General features: G+C 45.9%; 1 protein-coding gene across 2 annotated transcripts in view; it reads right to left on the minus strand.

Moving 5' to 3' along the window:
- The window catches only part of TSC22D1 (TSC22 domain family member 1), a 99,899-nt gene that overhangs the window by 14,641 nt on the left and 71,569 nt on the right, over window positions 1–13,689 (minus strand). Inside the window, exon 1 of one of the 2 annotated variants that reach the window (XM_084767103.1) lies at window positions 13,361–13,384. The exons of the other annotated variant lie outside the window; for it this stretch is intronic. The gene's annotated coding sequence lies outside the window, so the exon portion shown is untranslated. Of the gene's footprint in view, window positions 1–13,360; window positions 13,385–13,689 lie in introns of those variants that run through there. 2 annotated transcript variants of the gene reach the window in all.

Here is a 13,689-nt window from a genome sequence, read left to right on the forward strand (position 1 = left end):
GTATGGTTCGCAGGCTTGGAGGAGAGAAGATCACGGAAGAGGAGGAGGAGAGAGAGAGGCAAGAGAGGAAGGAGAAGCAGAGCTGCCATGGCCTTGAGGACTGAGAGATGGAGAGTGGCAGCCCAGATGGAGAGCATGTGCAAGCAAGTCATTAGGAGAGTTTTCGATGTAAGTAGCCCAGGTTGGAATGACTAAAGCAAACGGCATGGGGCTGGGAGCTGGGAGACAACAAGGTAGCTCAGGAGGTTTCTATCTGCCTTCCCCAGTGCTTTAAGGCGACTAAAAGTCTAAAGGGGTCTGTCTAAAGAGAGGAAAATAAGAAGGGAAAGAATACAATGTCAGATTCATACAGTGGTGAATACTCCTAGAAATGAAATGCACCTGTTTATCTGAGAAAAGTACAATGTTGTAAGGTAAAGCATAACTTTAGCTGCACTTAGAAATTTAAACATTTATATCAGAGATCTTTTAAGCAGACATGGCAGCCAACACACACCTTTAACCTCAGTACTCAGGAGGCTGAAACAGGAGGGTGGCCATTACAAGTTGAAACCAGCCTGGGCAACATAGTGAATTCAAGGCCAGCCTAAGATGCATGCCGAGGGGGTGGGGGGCGGGGCGGGGAGGGAGAGAGGGGGCAGAGGGAGGGAGAGAGGTCACTTAGCAATATTTTATTCCTCTCTCATCTAAATTAATCTGAACCCTAACTGTAAAACAAAACTAAAGTTGATCATCTGCTCCACCGTCTAAGCAGAAGAGCCGAGCTGCAGTGCTGTGCTGGCTGCACCAGGCTCTGAGTTTAACGTGGACGTGAACATCCTAAGCCTTGGAGCTGGGGCAGTGCAAAACACAATCAAATTACTGCTGAATCTTACCAAGAGGAGAATGTCCTCTTGGGATGGCATTCTGTCACAGCCACTCTGACGTGTGGCTTTTGATTAGAGGACACCAGGAATTTTACACGAACATACCCGAGGCCACATAAAAAATCTCTTCAGCATGGGGGCTGAAAGTGCCAAGAGTTTTAGAAACGCTGTCAGGGCCTTTTCTTTCCCAACACATGCCAAGGTAGTGTGCAGCACAAGTCCACCCACACTTAAAAGCAAGCTCTGCCACACGGGAGTCCCTGCCAGGGCCCACTGCCGCCTCCGCAGCCTCACCTCAGCCTGCTGGCTTGGAGCCCCACTTGCCTCTGTACAATCTCAGGACCACCTGCCGCCTCAGCCTCATTACAATACCCCTGGCATTTCATTCTCCCCTTTTGTGTGTTTTTTATACCAACCACCGGAGCCTGCAGCCATACTGAGCTGGTGCTGGCTTTTTGTTTGCCCAGTGCTCTGGTTACAAAGCTTCTCTCGAGAGTGGCTGGTCTCTACTCAGTTTTGTGCCTCTGCTGCCTTGTTTTTATAGTGTGAACAGTAACACCCAACAGACTACAGCACCAAGACAGGAACACAGGGATCATCTCCCCGAACCACATAGGTGTAAGTGAGCGTTCTCCTTACCCTAAAGCCTTTGTCATGAGCTCCCGCCTTCCCCACGCACAAGACCTTGGCAGACTTGGCAGGAAGTTCTGTTCCCTTAACTCAGAGACGCAGTCTCTTGTCTAATGAGACTCGGTGTGGAGGGCTATGGCAGGGTTACAGCCGACTTGGTGGTTCTCAACCTTGGCTGAACTGTGGAATCAAGCAGGACGCTTTTATGGAACACAGATGCTCATGCCTGCCTCTCATTTGCCAATTTCAGGGACTGGTGTGGAGTCGGTTTCCCAGGTAATTTCAATGTGGAGCCAGGCCAAACAGCCTCCAGCTGCAGCTCCAGGCTGGTAGGTAAGCCAGCTGTATATAGTGAAGGGCTCTACCCACAGGAGCCACCTGGGGCTCTGAAAATCAAAAAGGCCCTATGCACAGCACTTCTCTGAACCCCCAAGTCCCGTTGAGGCATTGGTGAGGCAGTCGCCTCTGTCCTGAGAGTCAGCAGTGGGCAGCATCTCATGTTGCTACTCTGTGATCAGAGGGCTCTGCCAGGACCCATCTTGAGAAGCAACGGTTAGCAGGACCTCCCTGGGGCCCAAGAAGAAAAGCAATCACAAGTCAGGGACCCTGAATTCAAGTCGCACAGCAGAAGTGACAGCCTGGGAGGGCAGCTGTGGCGATGGGAGGGCTTGGCACAGGCGGTGATGTCTCCAGGGAAAGGCAGCCTCACCATCCTTGTATGAGAGCAGAAAGGACCGACGGACAACAGCCCCTGGGGCTGGACAGTCCTGTGCCTGAGGGAGGCAGGCAGTTCACCCCTGAACCGCCCACCTGATGCACAGGCACAGCTGAGTGATTAGGAGCTAAGAATGCTGCTTTAACCTTCGAGACTTACAAAGGCAGGTCTGTCTGCGTGCAGATTCTGATGCCTTGCTTGTCTCCCCCATTCCCTTCACACTTGGGAGACACGTCACAGCTACAACTTGCCACAACAGGGGGTAGGAACTGGGGCGGGGGGGGGGTGTCCTGCCCTGCCCAGCCCCAATACAACAAAGCAAAGGGAGACTGGCAGAGGCCCCCCACAAGCAGAGGAGGGAAGTTTCAAAAGTGAAGGCAGTCCTGATGGGTGTTACACGCCCAGTGCAGGCTCTGCACCAGCATGACTCAGGAAAGAAAAAATCCTCGCGGTTACCTGAGCCTCTTCCACCCACTGCACGCACCTGCAAGCCTCCAATTTCCAACCCTTGTCTCCACACGAACGCTAACCCTTCTCCCCACCGCACAGGGCTCCCTTTACTGATTCTGGTACAAAAGCTTCACTGTGTTACTTTTTAGTCTAATTTTGCTTCTGCGTTTTCTCACTGTTAGGCGATCTTAGTTTTCTAGCCTGTTTGTTTTTTCCCCTTCACAGGGTCTTCTCTTCTCCCCCCTTCCCGCCTCCCTTTCTTTACTGCACTACTTTTTCACTCACGGTCATCATCGATCCGGTTACCCTGGGCAATTTCTGCCTTCGCAGGCCCGTCTATGTTGGTTTTGTGCCCTTCTGTTCTATAGCCATTGGTAATGATTCGCGGCTTGTAATCGCTCCCCAGAACACCCTATCTTGCTTGGTTTGGTGCGATGACTGCAGCCTGTTTGCTCCTCTCTGGGTGGCTCTGGGGACTCACTCTCAAGAGTAAACTGATCGTAGGAAGAGCCCCAAACAACACGGAACGTTATCCGCACCAGCAGATGTACAAACCACACAACAGGAGCTCACACGGCGCCAAGAGGCACAGAAACGCGAGTCCTCTAAGGCAGCTAACCTCCGACTCCAGAGGCGCAGAAATGGGTGAAATGCATGAGGTCGGAGATCTCTAGACTTTACTTGTAAAAATGAGGAATAAATGAGATGAATCAAGTAAAGCAATCATTCCAGTACCTAGAGAGGAAAGCCAGCAACACAGATGGCAGAACAAACGAGAAAAAAACAGCAGTGTATGGAGTTAAAAAGTCAGCAACATGAAACAATTTCAGCTAAATAACAGGCATTCTGAAGGACAGAAAAAGAAATGGTGGAATGAAAAGCTCAATGAATCCAATAAAAACCAATCGAAAAGGGTCGTCAGATCTGGAGGAGGAGTACGGGCGTCACGCATTCATCAACAACGAAGACGGACACAAGTGCAAGGTCCGAGAACCCTGATGAGGCCAGGAGGTCGCCTCCGAGACTCCATGGCACAGAGCCGCAAGCTGGGAGACAGACAAACCATAGCAGACGTCCAGACAATAAAATTAAAGGCATTTCTGAAATCTGCAAAAAGAAATGTGCATCCCAGCCGAGAGCAATTTAGAATCCTAAATAGACATGACCAAAGATGTGCCTCTCTGCCACACATTACTCAAGATGCCAAATGCACAAAATTAGGAAACAGTGTTAAAAACACTAAAGGACCCAGAAAGACAGACATGGCATATACTTACTTATAACTGGACACTACTAGTCCAACAGGAATGTCCCCTGAAAGTCACTTAGCAGGAGATTGGGATAGATGCTGGGACTTCCTATTGGGACTCCAGGTGAGAGAGGTGTAGGAGAATGGGGCAATAGAAGGATCCAGAGGGTCCTAGAAACCTACAGGAAGACCATCAAGGCTGGCGGATCTGGACCCAGGGGTGTCTGCACAAACGACTTTACCAACCAAGGACAATGCATGCAGTAACCCTAGATCCCCCTATCCAGATCTAACCAACAGACAGCACATTCTCCACGGTTGTGTGGAGAGCAGGAACTGACTATGACATGAACTCTGGTGCCCCCTATTTGACCACTTCCCCTTGGTGGGGAGGCCTTGTGGCACTCAGAGGAAGGGGAAGCAGGCTATCTGGATGAGACCGGATAGGCTGTGATCATATGGTGGGGGAGGAGGTCCCCTTCTGTCACAGACCTAGGGGAGGGGAATAGGGTGAAAGAGGTAGGGAGGGGGGAATGGGAAGATATAAGTGAGGGGTAACAATTGACATGTAATCTGAATAAATTACTTAGAATTTTTTTTTAAAACACTGAAGGAAAAAAAAATCACATCAACTCGGGAAAACAAAACGTTAAAACTCAGGAAAGTATGAAGCTGTGCTTTCAAGTTCTGAAAACAAATAAGTTTCAGAGAAAATTGTTGTAGCTTTTAAAATTGATGGAGAAATAATGTCATTCCGAGACAGGCATAAACTAAGGCAGTTCAAGACCACCAGACCAGTACTACAGAAGACAGTTAAGGAACATTATAGAGAGAGGAGGAAGCCCCCCCCCCCGTGTGTGTGTGTGTTACATGCACATGAGTCTACAGATAAACATGCATGCCTGTGTACATACATGCCTGTGTACATGCAAAGACAAGAGCATAAGAGCGAGCATCCTCCCATCTTGCTGCTTTGAGCAAGGTCTTCCAGTGAACTGAAAGTTCACCATTTTGGCTAGAGTGGCTGGCCAGTGAACTCCCAAGAATCACCTGTCTCTGCACCTAATGCAGGGATTACAGGCAAACACAGCCATACTTGGCTTTTTGTGCTGGGGCAATTCGGAAAGGCAGTCTTAACCAAGAGAACACAAGAAAGAACAAGCGTTATAAACTTTTGTTTATAACATTTAATAACACACTTAATGTGACTAGGGGAGGAAGAGAAGAAGATTTAACACTCCAGCCAACCAGAGAAACAATGAAATTATAGGAACTAGCAAACCTCTCCCCATAACATTCCTAAATTGTAATTGAAAAATGGAACTTAGGAGACTGGACACAATCCAACTACTTGCTGTCTCACAGGAAAGGCATTCGTGGACAAAGAGTCAAAGGATGGAGTCAGTTTGCCAAGCAAACGGAGGCCTAAGCAAATAATTCAGTGTAGCTATCTGGATACTTTAAAAACTAAGCTTCTGGACAAAACGAGAAGCAAAGGAGGCGACTTCACTAGTGGAGAAGAAGGGCAGTCGGTCGCGACACAGCAGTCACAGCCGTCTTCAACACCCCACTCTCATCAATAGGCCACCGGACTAAAGGCCAATGACCAGATTCAATCTCAGCTACAGCGTACATGTACTTAGCGGAACGTTCCACCCAAGGGCTTCTGTAATGTAGAAAGGGAAAAAATGTTACCAAGCTGGTTCTCTGAAACCACCGCTATTCCGCTATCAAGCCCAGTTAAGGACACACAGACACAGGAGAGAGAGAGAGAGAGAGAGAGAGAGACAGACAGACAGACAGACAGACAGACAGACAGACACAGAGAGAGGAGGGGGGGGAGGGGCCACCACCACCTCCATCAACAACTATATACCAATAATCTGGATGAATAATGACACACAGAACTCAGTAAAGTGCCTGTAAACCAATTTCCCTAAACAGTAATATCATGCATGCCACGACCAGGGTGATTTCACTCTGGGGATGCAAAGACCCACACATGCAAATCAATGAAGGACAACAACCGGCCACTTCCTCAGTGGGAAGGACAGCGCTTTGTCCCTTCTGGAGAGGACACTTATTCCGGTTATAGATTCGCCTTTCCTGCACGGAATGCTTCCGTCAGACCACCATCTGTGGACGTACAGAATGCCTTAACCTCGTGGTATTCCACACAGTACTGCTTCTAGCCAAGGAACTCATTCCACAATCAGAAGTGCGACAGTGACCCATGGTCTCGGAATCCACGGGCCTGACTGGATTCCCCACTATCCTGGTGCAGCTGGCCTGACAGAAAGATGAACGGCCCTTAGAAGACAAAGTTATAGCACCAATTAGGTGGGGGCAGGTACAACTAACTAATTTTTGACAAAGTTGTCAAAAAGCATATATTGAAGAAAGGATAGAGTTTTTAACAGAAGATTTTACTTCCGGGAAAACCAGATGTCCACAAGTAAAAGAAGTAAATCAGTATCTCTAACCCCATGCAAAACATCAATTCAAAAATCAATAAATGACGTCAATGTGTGACTTGAAACTCTTGATTCTGTTAGACAAAAACAGAGAACATACTTCAGGATGCAAGACCATGCCAGGACTTTCCAAAATTTGCTTAGTGGAATTGTATGAAGTTAAAAGATTTCTACACAGCAAAGGGCACGATCACAAAATTGGTTTTCGCTGATGTTTTCTGTTCCTGGCAAAAACGTAATTTTACTTGACATTCTTTTTCTCCACCTCACCTGGCAAGTCCTGCCACCACCCGACACAGCCTTTCACAGCAAAGCTTCTAGATCAACACAGGCAGACACAGGGAAAACCCCACGCATTCGCACAGCCTGGTTCTCTGCAAGCCCTACAGTGACTGTGGGCAACCTACACCACACGCCTCCAGTCTGAAGCCTGGGACCCACAGCCTGTAACGAGCTGCCCCCACCCCAACTTCTGTATCAGACATTCAACAACAATGCATCTTTTTTTTTTTTTAATCCTTCATAAAAACAAGAGGTAAGTGGATCTTTTTTTTTTTTTTTTTTTTTGGTTTTTGAGACAGGGTCTCTCTGTGTAGCCTTGGCTGTCCTGGACTCACTTTGTAGACCAGGCTGGCCTGGAACTCACAGTGATCCGCCTGCCTCTGCCTCCCAAGTGCTGGGATTAAAGGCATGCGCCACCACGCCCGGCTGGTAAGTGGATCTTAAGCTATTTTAAGATAACAAAAACACTTAGGTTGTAGGCTAATTCATTGAGCCCTCTTAATAAGATACTAACATTTTTTGGAAGCAAACGTTCAGATGTCCTCTTTCGGATGAGCCGCATCTTCAGATAGCACGTTCTAAACACAGCTATGCTCCTGCATCTGATCTTTCCGAGTTCAGAGTATATAGTTCCACCAAGTTCTGCATTAAGGCCTTGGGGTTTTAGGATAAGTCTAAAAGGGTAACTATATTATATATAATCTACTACGCCAGTGGGACCATTACTTCAAAGCACATAATATCTGGCCAAAAGGAAAAATGTATACATTTTATAGCTACAAGATAGGAAAGCTACTCATATATTCCAAGCACTTACCTACCACATCTACACAGCTAGCCACGACAACGTTAAGAAAGTTCTGTTACTGGGGAGAGCTGAGAAAGAGGCTCAAGTGTCTACGGTCCGGCATCCACTCAGGCAAAACTTAGCTCATCTGTTCTTGATAACTACTGCAGCCATGATGTACAATCCACACCAGAGCCAGGGTTTGGACACTACAGGGGCCCAGGAGAGCACGGGATTGCCTTGAATCAGTACTGTAGCTACTGCTCTCTCTGCACTCTTGTAAAAGAACAAACCATTAGTGAACACCAGTGTGAAAATGAGCCACCAAGTGCACTGGCCCAGGAGACAGAAGACTTAACCAGTGCTGTGTCACCAGAAACAAAAACGGCTTTGAACAGCTGATGGCTGGTCAGCCAAGGCCAGCATGAGCCACACCCCTGTGCTCAAGAGCATTTCCTCCATATAAACTATTTACAGTCTAGAGGCTGGAAGAGTATAGGAAGGATCCCACAACATTGCTTTAGATTAGGCCTTACACCTAACGGTGCTTCTCCACAGACCATGGTGTGTCACTTCGCCACGTGCCCTGTGATGAAGAAAACTCAAGGTTTCATAGCCCTATCATCCCCCCCTTCAAACAACCGATGTCACAAAACCCTTGAGAAAAGGCAGGGTTGGCCTGCCACCATGTGCTACGTAATTTTGCAGAAAGCAGTCTTGTTCTACCACACCAGAAACCAGCGCCTGATGTGATGCACTGCACCATCAATAGGAACACAAATGCAGATTAAAACAAAAACAACAACAAAAGCAAGCTGGTGTCAGGCAGTGTTTAAACCCACAGGTCTTCACCCTCACCAGGGCCTGCCTAGTCTTTCAATCCCACTTATACTTACTGTTCCATATTAGGCCTTAGTCTATCTAGTCCCTGGTATCTAGAGGGGTCCCTTGTAACAGCTAAGCTACCTTTCACTGCTTAAGACACCCCGAAAGCATGGAATGAGGTTTAGAAAGCATTCCATTATAAAGGTTAAAGTTTAAAGTTCTGATAGAGAAACTGTTTAACATTTAACCACATAGAAAAACTTGAGATTTTTTTTGTAGAACCAAGAGGCGGCTGCTGTTCACTGAAGCCAAGGGAATCTGCAGACATACAACGCTGCCACCTTGTGGAACACATTCAAAATTACAACCTCTGAGTTAAATTTGTTTCTCAAGACAGGGTGTTCTCCTGGAGCTCACTCTGTAGACCAGGCCGGCCTGGAACTCAGAGAACCGCCTGCCTCTGCCTCTGCCTCCAGAGTGCTGCGGTGAAAGGTGTGCACCACCGCCGCCCAGCTTGGGCTACATTTGTAATATACTAAATAAAAAAAAAAAGTAGTCAAGATGACATGTATTTCGGACATTAACTATTAGTGAAGAAGCTCACTAGCATTCTTCAAATGTATTGTTATTAACGTTTTATTTAGTGAAATCATTTGCAGTCAAAAGTAAAATGTCCCTTTAAACGTAAGCACGACTGCTACTGCAGATTGTGAGCTCCAGTGAATTTGGTAACTCCATCCTCTCTGACAGTTACAACAGCCACCACTCGTGCTTAAACAGAACAATGGTAACTTCATCGGCCACCAACAGCCCACAGGGCCAATGCTAGACTACGAGACTTGTACAGGATCTTTACTAGTCATAATTAGACGGCAACTAGTCCAAACCCTCCCAAGAATCTAGTCATTATTTCTTGATACCAAATCATCACAAAAGAGCTGGGTCTAAAATAATAACATTAAAACACAGAAGAACCACTGACATTTTCAGAGTACCTTGTTGAAGTAATGAGTTCTTTAGAAAACAGGAAATGACGAAGCCTCCTTTAATGAGGGGGGTTAGCAGCGGCTCCTGTGAGAACACGAGCTACCAGATTACAGAAACGAGGCTGACACCACATCAAGTCATGCGAACTGGACGGAGGTCAAGTGGCTGAATGAGGCTCAGTATGACCCAGAGCTCCCAATGGGTCTGTACCAGGCTCTTCCTCATGTCCTTTAACAGCCTGCAAGTCCGCCTTAGGGAGAAAGGAATCTTACATCCCTAATGGCTCTGACAGGCCCTTAGACAGAGCCAATGTACTTCCTGTTTCCAAGGCTGTTTCCTGTTACCACACCTAGATAGGATAGGCAGCTATGGAGCATTTGTTCAAACCATTTTGAAAAGCTAAGAAATTCCATCTTGTGGCGAATATTTTTTTCCCTTTCTGTCGGTGATCATTTTCAAGTATTTTTCTTCACTCTGTTTCTTTACCACAAAACTTGTAGGCATGGTATGAAGAGAGATTACGTTTTCCCCTGCTCTACAATACCATCTAAAGGAAGTTCTTTAAATTATCAAACTCTGGCCATCTCCTTATCTCATGCCTGGAGAAAAGCTCTTCTCTCTCCCTGGGAGTCAGCACTTCTCACCCTGTGAGTCAGCATTTCTCACCATGAGTCAGCATTTCTCACCCTCCCTCAGCCGCTCTTCCCCTTACCCAGGCGTGTACTCAAACATCTGAGCACCAGCTCCTAAGAACCCTAAGTTACCCTCTGAAGACCTTAAGCACTTCAGAACCAGTCCACATGGATTTTTAGCCACAGTGAAGGAGAGGCAGGAAATTCTGTTTTGAGCCATGCACTTTTGGTCTACTTATACCATTCCAGCTCCTTTCCAAGTAAGTTACACATTTCATCGTGCGGCTTTGTGAAGAGTTTGCGTTTACAGCCCAAAGCCTGCAACTACAGGGAGATTGCCTTTGAAACATAGAAAGCACAGGACAAAACTTTATCAGGGACCATGAGTATGCAAATGACTTCTTCTGACACTCCTTTTCTTTAAACTAAGATGCCCAGTCTACTAAGTGACTGTAGGAGAACTCTGGGAACCAGTAATATCTTGGGCTCCACAGCAGCCCGGCAGTGCGTAGAGCTTTCGAGAGCAGCGTGGCCCGGCTCTGAGCCCCACTGTGCCAACTGGGCATCACGGTCCACGCTCCGTTACCATCCCAAGCTTCTAGCTCCGGTTAAACGACAGAACCCATCCCCCCTCCAGCTTCTCTTGAGTTTCTCCTTCCCTGCAACAAGACACACATTCCTCTGTGTAAGTATTTTAGTCAGTTGTACTCCGAGATTTAAAACACCCAAAAGGAAAAGATTTCGGTTTAAAAAATATAGACATGTGTGCATCGTTCTCTATACTGTATACTTTGGATGTATTGATACAAAATGTCAAAGGTTATTTATATATATAATATATATAAATATATATATAATATATATTATATATATTAACCACAAACATCTGACATGTACATCCAAGATAATTTTTTTACTCTTCATCCAATGTCATGGTTAGATGTTTGCTAGAGACTTTTAGAATTTCTTGTATATTCCAAATGTCCCATTAAGTCAATTCTCATTAAATCTTTAATGAACGTTACTTTAAAATTTTACTTTAATTCATCCACTAACTGTTTATCAAACATACTTTATTGTTCTGTTTTTAAAGACAGGGTTTCTCTATGTGGCCTTGGCTGTCCTGGACTCACTTCGTAGAGCAGGCTGGCCTTGAACTCAAATGGATCCACTTGCCTCTGCCTCCTGCGTGTAGGGGGATTACAGGCATGCGCACAAGCACGCCCGGCTCAAGCATGCTTTATATACACTACAAAGCTCAGAATGCGGAGCAGAGACTAGGAACCTGTCTAAGTAGACCCCGTGAGCAGCGGTTTCCTGACCTGTAGCCTCACTTCTGAAAAAAGGATAAAGACATTTGCCTTCTCTCCCTCGTGAGTTACGAGTGGTCCGGGTGAGAAAACACATGTGAAATTACTTGTATAACATTAAGACCGTCAATGCCAGTGATCAGGAGTCATGTTACAAAACAGGAAGGTGCAAAAGCTAGTTAGGGTAAGTTTCACACCACTCACTGTCCTGTGTGTTTAAAATAATTTTCAATCAACCCTTCACCTTAAGGGAGGGAGATATATGTGAATCACAAGCTCTAGCAGTTACAACAAAAGTGACTTTTTAATATTGTGGGAGCAGTGAGGGGACTCGGTGGGCAAGGACACTTGCCACCAACCCTTACAAGTTGAGCCCAAGTCCCAGAGCCAAGATGGTAGAAAGAGTAGACTGACTTCCGACCTCTACATGTGAGCTATGGACCCCCATAAATAAGTAATAAAAAACCATCACAGCCAGTTTTTTAAGTATTAAATCCTAGCTGTATATTAAAAATAACAACTGAAATATAAATCACTTTAATATTTAATGAAACAGCTTTTTCCGTCTGTCTTTATGTTACTGAGCGGCCATTTTCCCATTGGAAACCAGACACAGTGTAAGACGTATCCGTATGTAATGTAAGCTGTATGTTTTACTCAAGCTGATGCTATTTTGTTGCTGTTGTTTTTAAGTCAAGGTCTCATATGGGATGTCCTTGAACTCAACATATAGCTTAAGAGGACCTTAAACTACTGACTCTCCTGCCTCGACTTCCTGTCGGCTGGGATGACAATCGCCATGCCTATCCCGATGGATTCTTAATCTGAAGAATTAAGATAAACTACTTTTAGAAGTATAGGTTAGAAATACAGGACCAGGTATGTATGCTCGGCAACATCCAATCCGCTTAAGCGACAGAGACAGCACTCTGTCTATTACCAGCCCTTGCTATCTCCAGGGAGCTGGTTCTAGCATACCCCACCCTGTAACCCCCTATATAGTATGCACATACTCTAAAGTGTACAACCTCCCATATACGTTAAGCCAACTCTGGATTACACAGAGCACACAGTACACTGAAGCAACACGTGAGTGACTGGGAGAGAGTCACTTGGGGAAGAGTGACAGGAGTCTGTGCCTGCAGCGCTGACACCAGCTGCTTCCTGCAGAGACAGTTTTGATGGAGACTGGTTGAATCCAAGGAACCCACACGCATACAGAAGTTCACCCATTGATGTATACAGTTATTAAGTTATTAATAGAACCAGCCACCGCGGAACAGTATTCACAAAAAGCATGACCCCCTCCAAACAACTGGTCAAGCACCCTGAAGCATCTATTCTTAAAACGTAGTAAGAATGGCTAATATCATTATCCAAATACGGATGAACTAATACTTCCTGACAAAAAAAGGCTCACTATAAACCTTTTATGTAAACTCAGCACTTGTATATGAATTTCTCAAAAAAAATAGTTAATAAAAGAAAGAAGAAACAAACTTTAAATCATTTCCAGTGTTAATTGAAGAATGGTTTCACGTGGGGTATCAAGTTTAAGGACTAACCATGCTAGTCAACTTGATTTCTTTTCCTTTTCTTCTTCTTTTTAGATAGAGGCTCACTCTGGGTGTGAGGGCGCACTAGGGAGGCAGAGGCAGGTGGAGCTTTGTAAATTTGAAGCCAGTCTGGCCTACATAGCAAGGAGGCCTAGACAGTGAGAGACCCTGTCTTTAACAACAACAACAAAAAAAGGAAAGGTGGGAGAGAGGGTCTTACTTCCTGGCCTCACTGGCTGGGAACTCTGGAGAACAAGCTGTCCTCAGTTCCTTTATCCCCCTGCCCCTGCTGCCAAGGTGCTGCGACCACTCACTGGCTTGGACCATCATGCTAGGGTTTAAAAAAGCATCTCATACAATTTATCTGTCAATCGCAGCAAAAGATTCCTCTTGTCACAATCACCACACAGTCCTCCAAGTAACTTAAAAGAAGCTTTTTAAGATTTCCTAACTAAAAAAAATAAAACAAAATGGCTGAACTGGACCCAATGCCAACCTCCAAGATGGGCAGAAGCCAACTGCCTTACCAGGTTAAAAACCAGTGTGGGGGAGGGGACCGCCAATTCCTCCCTTATTAGAGCCGCAGTCAGTACTCACAACGGTTTTATCACTAGATCACAGTGAAGGTTTCATGTGTAGACACAATGGTGGCCGTCCTCCAAGCCTGCCTCTGGCCCCCACTCCCCCTACCCAGGCCCAACTGACACTCCTAGGGGGACCAACAAGTAGTTTAGATAAAAGTTCTCAAGTTCCATCTGTCCCTCAAGGCAGTTTCTACTTAAAGGGGAAGCGACCTAATTTATTTATGATGACCCACTATTACAGAAAGAATAAAAATGCTGTGATACGTGATACAGTGATCTGGCGCATTTCAAGGGTTTAAAAGACACAGGAGATTGACACGGGGTTTCCTGAAGTTACAACCA

This window comes from Acomys minous, assembly GCF_964271855.1.
Source record: "Acomys minous genome assembly, chromosome: 18".
NCBI classification, from domain to species: Eukaryota; Metazoa; Chordata; class Mammalia; order Rodentia; family Muridae; genus Acomys; species Acomys minous.